Below are 13,283 nucleotides of genomic sequence, written 5' to 3' on the forward strand. Positions count from 1 at the left end.
TAGCAAAGAAAATAACATGAAATCAAACAACTTGAAAGTGAAATTCCTAAACGGACATAAGCTACAAAACACAACACGCTGTGAGTTAAACCTTTGAAGAAATTGGTAGGAAACCAATGAAAATAGGAGCAGCGCTTCCTAGAATCCACTGATGCAATCGTCAGTGAGAATCTGTAACAAATCGAATGATGTTTCACTCTTCATCAAATCGCAAGGCCATAGAAAGTGCACTCATGCGAGACAAAAAGCTATGTAGACACAATCAGGTGATCTCCTCTTAAGCTCATTACATCAACAGAATTCATATATCTGTATCAAACACCAGAACTAAAAGATCGCACAACCAGAAATAATGCAATAAACCTTTGGCTCAATCACAATCTCATGAATAAAATCCATAAAACAATGACACATCTAGGCAAGAATAACTACACTCCAAATGCTAGCACCAAAAGCATAACTTTATTGCATAATAATGGCAGCGCTTTTTACATTTTACAATGGGATATTTATAAGAAATTGTCTCCTCAATTTGTGTTGAGAGTGAGAGATATCTTAATGCAATAAAATGCTTTTAATACATTAAAACAAACTAAATATATACAAACTGGTAATCTAACTGGTGCTTAGAGGGACTCCATCCATATTTTATTCATTAATTGGATGTATGAGCCCTTTACATGTCAAAAACAATGAAAGCATGAGAGAGAAATTAGGAGGAAGCCATCAGTCAAAGTAGAAGTGCATGGAGACACCCAAAATAGCAGTTGGCCCTTCACTTGATGTGTGTCAGAGTTAACTTTCCATCCAAATGCATTTCCAATGCATGGAAAGTGCTATTTTTGAAACTGGCAGTCAATTGTCAGTGCACCTCTGAATTGCGGAGCTTCATGAAAATGCGGAGCTGCGGACCTCGATTGAGTCAAAAACCTCAAAAAATTTCTAAGTGTCAAAATTGAAATTCTGGCATCTGGATTTTGTTCATCTTCATCCTAAAGATATGTTTGGATATTTTCCCTTGAATTTCTCTATAATCTCAGTAATCTTAGCAGCATCAAGAAGATCCAAAGCCTCATACTTATCTTTAACCTTCTGTCTGTAATTGTCCACCTCAATTTGAGTTTCTGCAAAATCTCCAAGTTTGGTATCCAACTCTAGCAATGCTTCTTCTGTCCTAAAGGCTTGTCTAATTTCTTCATCATTGGATGCCTCCTCTAATGTCTTTCTAAAGTTTTCTACAACTACCTCAACTGATAAAATCTTCTCTTGTTCTTCATCCTCAAAAATATCCAAGCATGCATCACTATATAACTTTTCTGCTTCCAAAATTCGCTCTCGAGCTTGGTCCTTGAGCCTATATATCTCATCATGCAATGTTTCCATCACTTTATTTCCTTCTACAATCTTTTCTATCTAATCATCTATCATATCTAGCTCTTCGCCAGTATATACATCAATCAGAATGCAGTACCTTTGTCCTTTTATGGCCTGTAGAATTTGCAAATCTTTTCTCCAAACTCGTACCTCATCCATTATGTTGAAGTCCTACCTCAAAATTGCCATGATCTTATCAACATTGTCTTGTGTAGCATGCAATAATTTCAAACTTCCTATAATTATAGTGATACCCCTATCCTCAAGGTTGTCTCGCCAATCCTGACAAGCTCTCAAAAATGGATTGAGTTGTACACCTTCCCCTTCTTTCAAAATGGTAGTCAAAGTCTCCTCGGGGTGTTCAGAATCAAGAGGACCAATAACTTCAGCTAGATATCCTTTCAAGATCTCAACTTGCCTTTGAAGTGCTCTGATTTCAATCTCATCATGTTCTATGTGGTTAAGAACCTCTTTGACTCCCATAGTCATCATTTGTTGAGAAGTATCCCGTGTAGGTTTCCCTAACGTGATATCCTTTACTTCATAGTCCTGAAGGCTGACAGTTTCTTCATCTGTACCTTTTGGGGGATGAGCCACTTGTGCAAATAGGTCCTGATTTTGAGTAGTGGTAATGAATGCAAATGGTGTTGCATCCTATAATGGAGAGTCAAGCTTGCTCAAAATCTCTGCAATGTCAAAGATATCATCCTCTAAAGCAAGGAATTGATGCTTAGCACTTCTCATTATTTCCTTTCGGAACCATCTCGGGATATGTCTTTCTTCAACCTTAGCTCTAGATGATGAAGGGATGTGTTTAGCTACCTCCTTCCCTTTGTCATTTTTTCTTGGAGTTTCCTATTGTGAGGGTTCTTCTTCTGTAGCATCAGTTTTTGTAGATCTCGTAGTTTGATCCTCAATTTCCTGGGAAGGCTGTTGTATACATTCCGTTACCTGTGCCTCTTTTGATGGCTCATCAGTAACCCTTGGTTCTGGTTCTTCTTGTAATGATGATTCCTTCTGAACATGTTCCTCTAAACTCAGAGGTAGAGGTGTCATTGAAACCTTATCTACCATCATAACTAGAGGTGAAGATGGGGGTGTTAGATGAGGACCTTGTGTCTTAGGTGGCATCTGCATCCAATCTTGCTATTGAGATTCACCTGTAGGAGTATCTCTAATCTTATCTCCAACCAATTCTATACCCACTGGCATGAAGTCAAAATCTGGAATGGAGAGAATATCATCACCTAGCTCTCTTTGCTCATTCACCCATCATTTTACTTCATCTTCCAACGAAGAGAGCTCTACCATTTCAACTTGGGTGGGTGGTGGGGTATCTATGACATTCTTCTTTCTTTCCAATTTTGTAGCTTTGGCAAGTCGGTTTCTCCCTTGTAGAGGCAATTTCTCTTCCTCCCCATCTGATTATGTTTCATCCTCATTTGATTCTTCCTTGGGAATGGTTTCAGGTATAGATGGATTAGGCACTAATCTTTTATGAACTCTCTACCTCTTGTTCATTCTAACCTTGACCCTCCTTTGCTTCTGTGGAACCATAGGAGAAGCGAGCTCTTGATGCATCAGAGGAATGGATGTCTCTGGAATCTTTCCCTCCTCTTGTTGGCTTGACAAAATAGGAGGCAATGGAAAATCAACCTGGATATGAGAAATCCCAGAGTCCTAGGGGTCCTAGGGAGTAGATTCATGTTACTGCAAAGGGGCCTATTCTTCAACATGCTTTGTCTAGATCCTCTGAGGAGAGGCTCTCTTCCTCTTTTCTTTCTTCTTCTTTGGTGGATGGTAATATCCCACTGGACGATCAAGCTGGTAGACCGTTTCTGGGCTGATAGGAGACTAGAGCGCAAAGATAGGAACTGTGACTTTCCTCCCCTTTACCTTTTCTGGGTGAGCATGTATATAGAATACCATTGTATCTGGAATTAGATCAAGTGGAAAGGGTTTCTTGATCCAACTCTTTGTCATTCTCATGACATGTCTTGCTCGATGATTAATATCATCTCCTTCCTCTCTATTAATTTTTGCATTCAGAATGGGCCTCTCGCCAACTTTATCTATATTGAATAAGGGATCTAATAGCTCCTGCGAATCTTGTATCCTTATCTCATCCGGGATGGTCAAATGGAGAGCCTTCTCTGCTAAATACAAAGTCATTCTACAATAGTCCCTGATACAAACATCATAGTCATTTGTGGCATTCATCCAATGATCTTCAATGGCATCATCGTGGTAGAACTCTTTTCCTGCCAAATTTTCCACTTTACCAACACTATCAAAGAACGACCAAGGAGAGTTATATTCCTCAAGAGGATAGTTCTCCCACTCCCACTTGAAGGTCGAGATATCCTACTTTCTCTTTACTTGGTATGCCCCTATTACAAAAGGCCAATCCCAACAAGGCCATCATTGTTTCTTGATCCTCTCATAGGCTGACTCAACCTGTCGAGAAATTTCCATCAGTCTCAACTTATCACTTGGGTACCTTGGGAGCTTCTTTGGATGGATAGATGCACCACCAACCCGAATGTATGTGAATGTTCAGAACTAGATAAAATATGCACCGAGAGCTGTGATTTGTGCCTTGGCCTCATCATACAATCTCTTTCCATAGTCGCCTTCGATGAATTGAATGATGGTAAAGATAAAGGCATCATTCACAATCTGGTATTCTTTTCTTTGCGGCGAGAGCTTTTTCTTAACTAGCTGAGGATAAACTATATACGGCCATGCATTAGGATCCTACATACTGCCCCTTTTGTACAACTTGAGATAGTTAGTGGCTCTCGCTGCAAGTAGATATATCACATAAGAAGTCATATAGAACTTCTTCTTATCCTATACTGTCCGCAACTGATCACACAAGTTCTCACTAAGTGTGGTAGCCCAATCCAGTGGCATCTTTGCAGGTCTGATGGTTTCAATGAAGTTAACCATGAATGGAGCGAGATGATCTGCTGCAGGCAATCCCATAACTCTGCTTAGGAGAATGATTGAATATCCAATGTCATCCCTCATGTATCCTCGAGCCATATCTACTTTGCTGATTGTCTTTCCTTGAGATGGCTTCTCAATGAAGTATGAGGAATATATGATGTCCATGGCCTCCTGGTGATGATCCTTATGCCACCTCTTAGCTGCTTCATATGAAAGCCTAATAAACTGATCAGCTCTAGGTAAGTGAAAGACTTTCTCGATATTATTAGGTCGTAGATCCAAGACTACTTCCCCAGTGACACTCTTTACCACCCTTTCCTCGGGAACAAAATGTCACGATAAGGTCATGATCAATTCAGCTGACTGAACAGTCCTAGGATGTGATGTTGCATTTACCAATCCAAACCATATTAAGGCGAATCTCAAAGAAGATCTTTCAGTTGGGTTGTTACAAACCCTCAAAAATTCTCCCAAGTCCGTGTGTCCAAGTTTTGTGTCTTTGATCTCAGAGTGTTCATTGTGCAATCGTGACTTTAGGGTTATGCCTTGAAACTTGTATACGACTGGCTTTGCTATTGATCCAGATGTGGACGCCATTTGATTGTATTACCTGCACGTCACAAAAAAAAAAAGAAAAAAATAATTAATTACTGCATACATAAAACACATTTTTAAAAAAAATAATACTCAAAAACCAATTTTTATTTTACTTATGATTTTTTTTCTTTTTCTTTTTTTAAATTTTAATTTTAATTTTTTTGGATTTTTTGATCAAATATTTAAAAAAAAAAAATTTAAAAAATATGAGGGCGGTGGCCACGGCCGCGCACTCCACGTGCCAAAAGGGGCGATGCGGCAGAGCGTTGCGCACGCCCAGCCTCAAAGGCTTGCGCAGCGCTGCGCTCCCGTCACATGCCCAGAAGGGTTCCTCAGCGGCGCGGCGCGCACACAGCCTTAAAGGCGCACATAGCGTCGCACACCCAAAAAGGGCATCATAGCGCGCGCAACCTTAAAGGCATGGGCAGCACCGCGCACCCAAAAGGGTGCCGTGGCAGTTCGACACACGTGCAGCCTTAAAGGTGTGCACAACGCACACGCAGCCCTAAAGGCTTGCGCAACACCATGGCGGCGTGGCACGCACAGCGTGAATGGGGAGAGAGAGAGAGAGGGGGGGGGGGGGGGGGGGGGGAGTTTTCCTCACCTTCCTCCCTTAGCAAAAAAAACAAGTTAGTGGAAAAATGAAATGAGTAGGAGGAAGGAGGGGGTTTTATAACCCCCTCTCCTTGCTTGTTCTTACAAAGTGTGCGAGCCTCGGTATGCATGCGCGCGTGAAAAAAAAAATTATTTTTTTATTTTTTTATTATTATTATTTTTTTTTTTTTTTTTTTTTCAATTTTCCTTTCTCCTTTTTTTTTTTTGTTAATTTCCTCTAACTGATTTAAACGAGACTTTCTCCTTCTTCCGATTTTCGAACTATGAGCTCGGGAGTCGGAAGAAAGTAGGGGGTCCCTATTCCTAGTGAGGAATGGGGCATGTGTTGTGGATACCACAACAAATAGCCCCAAAAAAGGAAGAAATGACCAAGGCATTTCTTCATCAGCAAACATTCTTCCACTGTGTGTCAAACACCAACCGAGTTTCGAACATCCCAAGCATCTTTTGGATGACTTTCTTAGTCCAAATCTTAAAACTTGAAACCTTTCAGCTCAGTGTGTGCACTATGTATTCATTCCTTTTGATGTGTCTGGTTGTAGTCAATCAGAGTTTTCTAACAACTTGAAACAATCTTCCACTCCTCCTAGTTCATTCATTTGGAATCTCCACGAAGACTCTTTATCAATCAATTGCTTGACCAGATGAGAGAATTAGTTCGAGGGCTCTTGGCAGGATGTCACATTCTTTTAATTTCTGGAATTTTGCATAATTACTCCATATCATTTAAAACGTTACTTTTGATGAAGCAACAATTTGAATTGAAGATACTTTGTTTTAGGAACATATCTTTTTCCATTTTAGATCTTGGAATCCTTCAGTCTTAACACTTACTTTCTTTTTCTTTTTCTTTTTTCTTCTTCATCTTTTTTTTTTTTGAATTATATATCCTGACTACGCTTAGATTATGTAGTCAGAACATCAGTGTCATTTCTTGGATTCAATCTCTTATGAACATCCCTTGCGTTCCTCTTTTAGAACTTTTTAGGAAACTCTCACACCAAACAAAGATCTTAGTATCCTTTCGAGGAGACCCCTCCTATTTGAACCAATCAGAGTTTGGATCATTTCTCATCATTTTCAACTTGAAATTGAACAACATCTAACACACTCAAATCTTTAAATTTTCAAAGTGTTGAGAACTTGTTGGTCCAAACTTTTGATTTCCAGACTAAAAGTCCCCTATTTCCACAAGAAATGTTGGTTTCTCGGTTGGTATAAGACACACAATCATCCAAATGTTTTGACAAGGAAATACCTCTTCCTAAAATTGGAACCAAAGAGTGGTTAGTAAAGTCTTGAGAAAAATCCCAAGTACACCTTACCCCCTAAGGCAGACCTGACTTTAAAAGAAAACACATGACTTAAAGCAAACACACAACTTGAAAAAATGAAACACACTTGCGGAATTAAACACTCTTGCCGAAATGAAAATTTAATCTACATGCGGAAATGAAACTTAACTAATTTTTTCTTTTTCTTTTTTTTTTTCCTCTAGGCTTCAAAATAATGTTTCAAAAATTGCCCATTTACAGGCAAAGGTAGAAACTCCCCCTGTAAGGAACTTAGCCTAAATGTGTTTTCTTCAAGAATTTTTGCAATCTGATATGGGCCTATCCACAAGTGTTGAAACTTAGTATGGCTTCCCGGCTTTTCTTTTGCCTTATCCCAAAGTAGGACTAGGTCAAAAATCCTAAAAGGTTTTATGGTGGCCCTCTCATCGAACCATCTCTTGACAATGGCTTGATGTTTAGCCATGTGTTCTAATGCAGTTGTTCGTTTCTCCTCCATTTCCAGAAGATTCATCAATCGGACTTGTACTCTGTCAGTGTCATCCGCATACCCACTCATGAATTTTAAAATAGGAATCTTAAGATTGAGCAGGAATACCAGTTCTTGCCCATAAACAAGTAGATAGGGAGAAGTACCCAAGGCTTTTTTTACTCTGACCCAATCTGTCCACAAGGCGTATTTCAATTATGTATGCCAATCCATAGGGTTCTCCTTCAGTATTCATTTTATCACAGTGATCAAATTTTTGTTCGTAGACTCTGCTACCCCATTTCCTTGCGGGTAGTAATTTGAAGAGAATCTGATGGTGACTTTGTTTTCAAACGTCCATTGTGTCAAAAATGCAGATGCAAATGCAAATCCATTATTGCATACAAGAGCAAATAGCATTCAAATCTGGTAACAATATGTTCTTCCAAAAAGTCTGTCACCACCTTAGCAGTGCAATTTCTAAAAGTCTCAGCCTTCGTCCAATGTGTGCAGTAATCGGTAGCTGTAAGGATGAATGTGTGTCCAGTTGATGACGGTGAGTTTACTGGACCAATGAAATCCAGTCCCCACTTTGCGAAAGGGCACATCTCGTATACCGGTTGAAGTGGCATTGTTGGGTGCCTCTCTTTGTTAGCACTAGTTTGGCATGTATGATAGGAATGCACATGTTAAAATGTATCCTTGAATATTAAGGGCCAAAAATAACTCGATCTTAAAATCATGTGTGTTGTGGCTTCTGCTGAACCGTGTCCCGTACCATACTTATCATGAAACTGTTCCAAGAGATCCTTAGCTTCTTCACATCCTAAGCATTTCAAATAAATGCCCTCGTAGTTCCTTTTATACAACTTGTTACTAAGTAACTTGTAAAACTCGCATTTTATCTTAAGTCCCCTACGTTGTGAACTGTTCATCCACTTGGGGCATTGACCTTGTAGGAGATAATAGACAATATCATGGTACCACACATCTGTCACCACACCTTGATTGATATCAACTTGTGATACAACCATCTTCTTTAGATCATCTTCATCAGTTTCATAATCAAATTTGAATTCCTTTTGACTTCCTTCTTGGTTGTCAGCAATCATTTTGCATAATCCTTGGCCTCTAACTAATCGCATAGGTTGAATCTCTAGATCGAATTCTTGAAGTATTCCCATCCACTTTCCTCTTCTTTCGCCAAGTTCATTCTACATCAAAAGCATTTTTACTGCTAGGTCAGGTATAATTGCATACACCTTACTTCTAAGTATGTAGTGACAAAACTTCTTTACTGCCTTGATTAATGCAAAGGACTATTTATCAAGATTTGAATATTTTAACTCAGCATTCTTTAGAGGAGAACTCATAAAATCAATGGGTCGTTCATCTTCCTTCTCTCTTTTTGGCGTCAAGATCCCTGCGCAAGAATGTTTGGAAGCAAAGGAATAGATCTTGAAAGGTAACTCATAATCTGGGCTTACCAAAACAGGGGTTGTGGAAATGGCAACCTTGATATCTTGGAAGGATTTCTTTATCTCTGGTACCCATTCTGTTTTAGCCCCCTTTTTGAATAAATCATTGAGGGGGCGGACTATCTCTGCGAAACCACTTATGAATTTGCATACAAAGTTTATCTTTCCAAAGAAAGATTTCAACTCCTTTTGACTGTGAGGAGGTGCTAATTTTAGAATAGATTCAACTCTATCGGGATCAATTGAAATTCCAACTTTAGAGATGACATGTCCCAGGAGCTTTCCTTTAGTAACACCGAACAAACATTTCTTGGGATTGAGTGATATGTCGTACCTACGACATCTATTGAATACCTACCTTAGATCAGCAATATGAGTACTTCGATCCTTCAAAAAGACAGTCAAGTCATCCATGTAGATGACTATACACCTATTTATCAATCCTTTGAAGGCTTCATCCATTGCTCATTGAAATGTAGCTCCCGCATTAATCAACCTGAAAGGCATCCTTCTGTATGCAAACGTTCCCCACTTGGTTGTGAAAGCAGTCTTTAGCCTATCTTCTTCATCGACCATCACTTGGTTATATCTTGAGTAACCATCCAGGAATGACATCATCTTTGAACCATTAACAATTTGCAACACTTCATCTAACGAGGGTAGAGGGTAGTTATCCTTCTGAGATGCCAAGTTCAAGTTACGAAAGTCAACACAAAGGCGAATCTCTCCAGTCTTTTTCCATACAGGAACCAAATTTGCTACCTAGGTGGAATGACAAATAGGGAATATGATCTTAGCATCCAGTAGTTTTTTGACTTCTTTCATAATCAGTGGTTTGATTATCGGATTTATCGTTCATTGTCTTTGCCGAAAAGGTTTAGCATCTGGTTTCAACAGGATGTCGTGTGTGATAATCTCAGGATCATAAGTTTTTAATTCGTTATAGCTCCAAGCAATGACATATTTATACTTGATGAGAAACTTGAGCATGTCATCCCATTCCTTTTGGTTGCATGCTTTTCCTATTTGCAACATTTTTGGTTCTTCATCAGTGCCTAAATTGTACAAGTCACATTCTTCGATTCCTTTCTTTTGAGTTTCCCTTCTATGGAGTGATGATTCATCACGGTCGAAGATGTGTTCAAGTTCAACCATCCCTTTCGAAATGTTGTTGGTTTTCAAATTAATGATTCCATCATCATCCTCAAGCTCATCATCTTTGAGCTTATATTCAGGCGTATCATCAATCTCTTGTCCTTGGAAATGGCGACTGCACATAATAAACTCGAGTATATGTTGATCATCTTGAAAGACTTGAAAGTTTGTGATATTGTCAGGAATGGCAGGAACGACAACTAATTCAACTGAGAATTTTTTCAACTTTGTTCTTTCTACTAGTTGTAAAGCGCTGGCTGAAATTGCAAGGGTGTCTGCTACCACATTCCTTCTTCTTGGAATAGATTTGATGTTTAGAGCTTCAAAGTCATCCATTATATATCATACTCTTTTCCTGTAAGCAATTAATCTTTTTTTGTTGCATGAGTATATGGATTTTACTTGTCTTATCACTAGTTGAGAATCCCCTTCGATTATAAGAGCAGTAACTCCTTTTTCCAATGCAAAGAGAAGTCCTTGAATCAAGGCTTCATATTCTATGCCATTATTAGTACATCTAAACTGTAATCGATATGCGGCATAGAAAGACCTACCTTTTGGGTTGATTAGTTCAATACCTGCACTAGCTCCTAATTTGCATCTAGAACTATCGAAGTGGAGTGTCCAAACTATATTTTCCTTGGGTTTTCTGACTTTGTTCTTATTTTTCCTTAACCTTTCTTTTACTTGAGTCTTGAACGACTGTTTCTTAGGAACCCATTGTAACTTTTCTCGTGTAGGGCTTGATGAATCTCCTTCATATCCCATGGATAGAGGAAGAGTGTTTTTTTCTTGCTCCTCCTGAATTTTCCCTATTAGCTCATTGATTTGTTTGACTTTAGGTTCAGGATGAATGACTACTAAAGTCCATCCTTTACCTTTGACATATCGTCTTCTTCTCTGAACTTTAATTATCCCGAGAGGAGGAGAAGATAAACCTCCACCATCTGAAGAGGTATCACTGTATGATACGTTTAGGTCTTCACTTTTCTCCTCATTTTGTTCAATAAGGTTGGATGAATTTACTAAATCTTGGCTTTCAATAATTTCATCACTAGACATTTTTGTATTCTTGTTTTCCATTATTTGTGTCAAAACCTTTGCTACTGCTTCTTGGCATGATGAACATTCAAACTCTGAATGACTAACTTTGTGCAATCGGCAAAATCCTGGAAGGAGGAGGATACTAGGATCAGCTTCCTCTCCCAAACATTGTAGATTAGTCACCAAACTTTCTATGAATTGTGTCACGGTCTCACTTTTGGGTATTGACACCTTAGGTTCTTCATTTTGATCTTGAGATGTCTTGTTTGGGACCATATTCAATGCCATCACTTTGTACAACCCCAAGTCAGATTGTAAGAATGCTATCTCATTCGGGGCATTGTAATCTGTGATCATTGTTTTCAGTTTGGGCTCAGCATCTATCTTGATTTGATTGTTCAAACCTTTCCATGGCAACCATAATTGAGTGAAATCTATAAAGAACCATCCTCTGAGACATTTTGTCCATTCTCTGTTGAGGAGTAATCCGTATGTCTCTGGGATGTCAACCACATGTATGTCAACAATATCCTAGATCTGAGGATCAACTGTTAGCTGTATCCGCACATCTTTCAATACTCCGATGACTTTTACCTCTGTTTTATCCAACTGTATTACCACTCGGTTAGAGGGTTGAGGATTAACTCCTAGCCTTGAGATATTGATAATGGCATCACATTACAATAAGCTCCCAAATCAATAAGACAATTGTGTAGATTCTTTCCATATATCCTTATGCTCAGCAAAAATGGGGGTACCTCGACTTTGTCCTTGAACATAGTAGGCATTGCTTCTACAGTATTTACTTGTTGTGGCGCCGTCTTTTGGGGAACATTATTCATATTATGGGATACCTTTGTATTATCCAATGTCTTCATGAGTCCTTCTCTTTGTTGTGGACAATTCTGCAACATGTCAAACATTGACATATTGGCTTTTGTTTTCTTCAGGTCTTCAACCGCATTATATTTTTTAGTAGACCAAGCAGGGTTCCTCAGTATTGTCAGTATGTTTACTTGATTTTGATACTGTGGTCCTCCTTGGGCTGGCCTTACCGGTGGTGGATTGTTGCTTGCTCTAGGATCAGGTGGGGTTGGTTGCAAACCATGAGGAATTCCATCAGTCAAGGGATCCTTTTTGTTTCTGAGATATATGTGTTTCGATTATCATTTTGAAAGGAAAACATCTCATCATGTTGAAGATCGAGTTCTTGACTAAAAGGGAATGAGAATTCTTCATTTGCTTGTTGTTCCACTTGTACATTCTGGGTAGAATTGTAAGATTTTAATAGCATTGCGTTAAATTGAACAGGAGGCAGATTATCATTCATTAGCAGGTTTTGATTCACATCCTGATTACCATTGTAGTATGCACCATCATTGCTAGGCATATTTTGGCTATCATCATACTGATTAATGTTAGCATACTAAATGTTTTTGTTATCGGCAGGAATGCTTCCATTATTTGGTCTAGTGTTCCATTGTCGATTTTTTCTTTGGAAGCCATTGTTTCGATCAGGAGGATTGAAATTGTTTCCTCCCCCATTGTTTCCTGCATTGTTGTTGTTGTTATTGTTGAAGTTCCTATTGTAATTTTGGCCAAAATTGTTGTTGTAGGGGTCAGCATTATTTCTCTGGAAGTTGTTACTTTGTCCTTGAGACAATCTAAGACGCGTCAATTCGTTGTTCATTTGTGACATGGTTTTCTTCATCTGATCAACTTCCGACAGGAGATTGTTATCTGCTTCCACAGGAACCGTCACCTTTTGCTCAAAGAAGGCTATTTTCGAGGGCTCATGCCCTGGATATGTTATCACCTGAGTTTGTGGAGCTGGTACCTGTTGTAATGGAACTAGGTTCATAGGTATGAACTGACTAGGTACGGTGGGTGCTCCCATAGGAACCGTTGGCATTATAGGGACTGCCTGCGTAGAAAGCATCATTCCTCCTCCATTAGGATTAGCTTTCTTTGTGAACATAATTGCTTTTGCAAAGACTTTGTCCAATGTATCAATATTTTCTGCAAGGAGTCTCCTTAGAAAAATCATAGTAAGAGGATCCATGGAATTGAAATAAACTTGGATGGCAGCTTCAACCGAAATTGTGTACGGTGTTTCCAACTTGCGATAGGCCATATGAAAACGATGATTGAAGCGTGAGACCGTTTCAGCTGGGTCCCTTTTTATTGATATGAATTATTGATGTATCACTACTAATTGATGAATGTTTTGAATTGTTCCAAAAATGATTTTTCAAAAGTGTCCTAGTCTCCAATACATCCTGGTGGTAGGTTCATGTACCAATTGAA

The sequence above is a fragment of the Cupressus sempervirens genome, chromosome 1, assembly GCF_028749045.1.
Source record: "Cupressus sempervirens isolate cs-2001-9-10 chromosome 1, ASM2874904v1, whole genome shotgun sequence".
In the NCBI taxonomy this organism is placed as follows: Eukaryota; Viridiplantae; Streptophyta; class Pinopsida; order Cupressales; family Cupressaceae; genus Cupressus; species Cupressus sempervirens.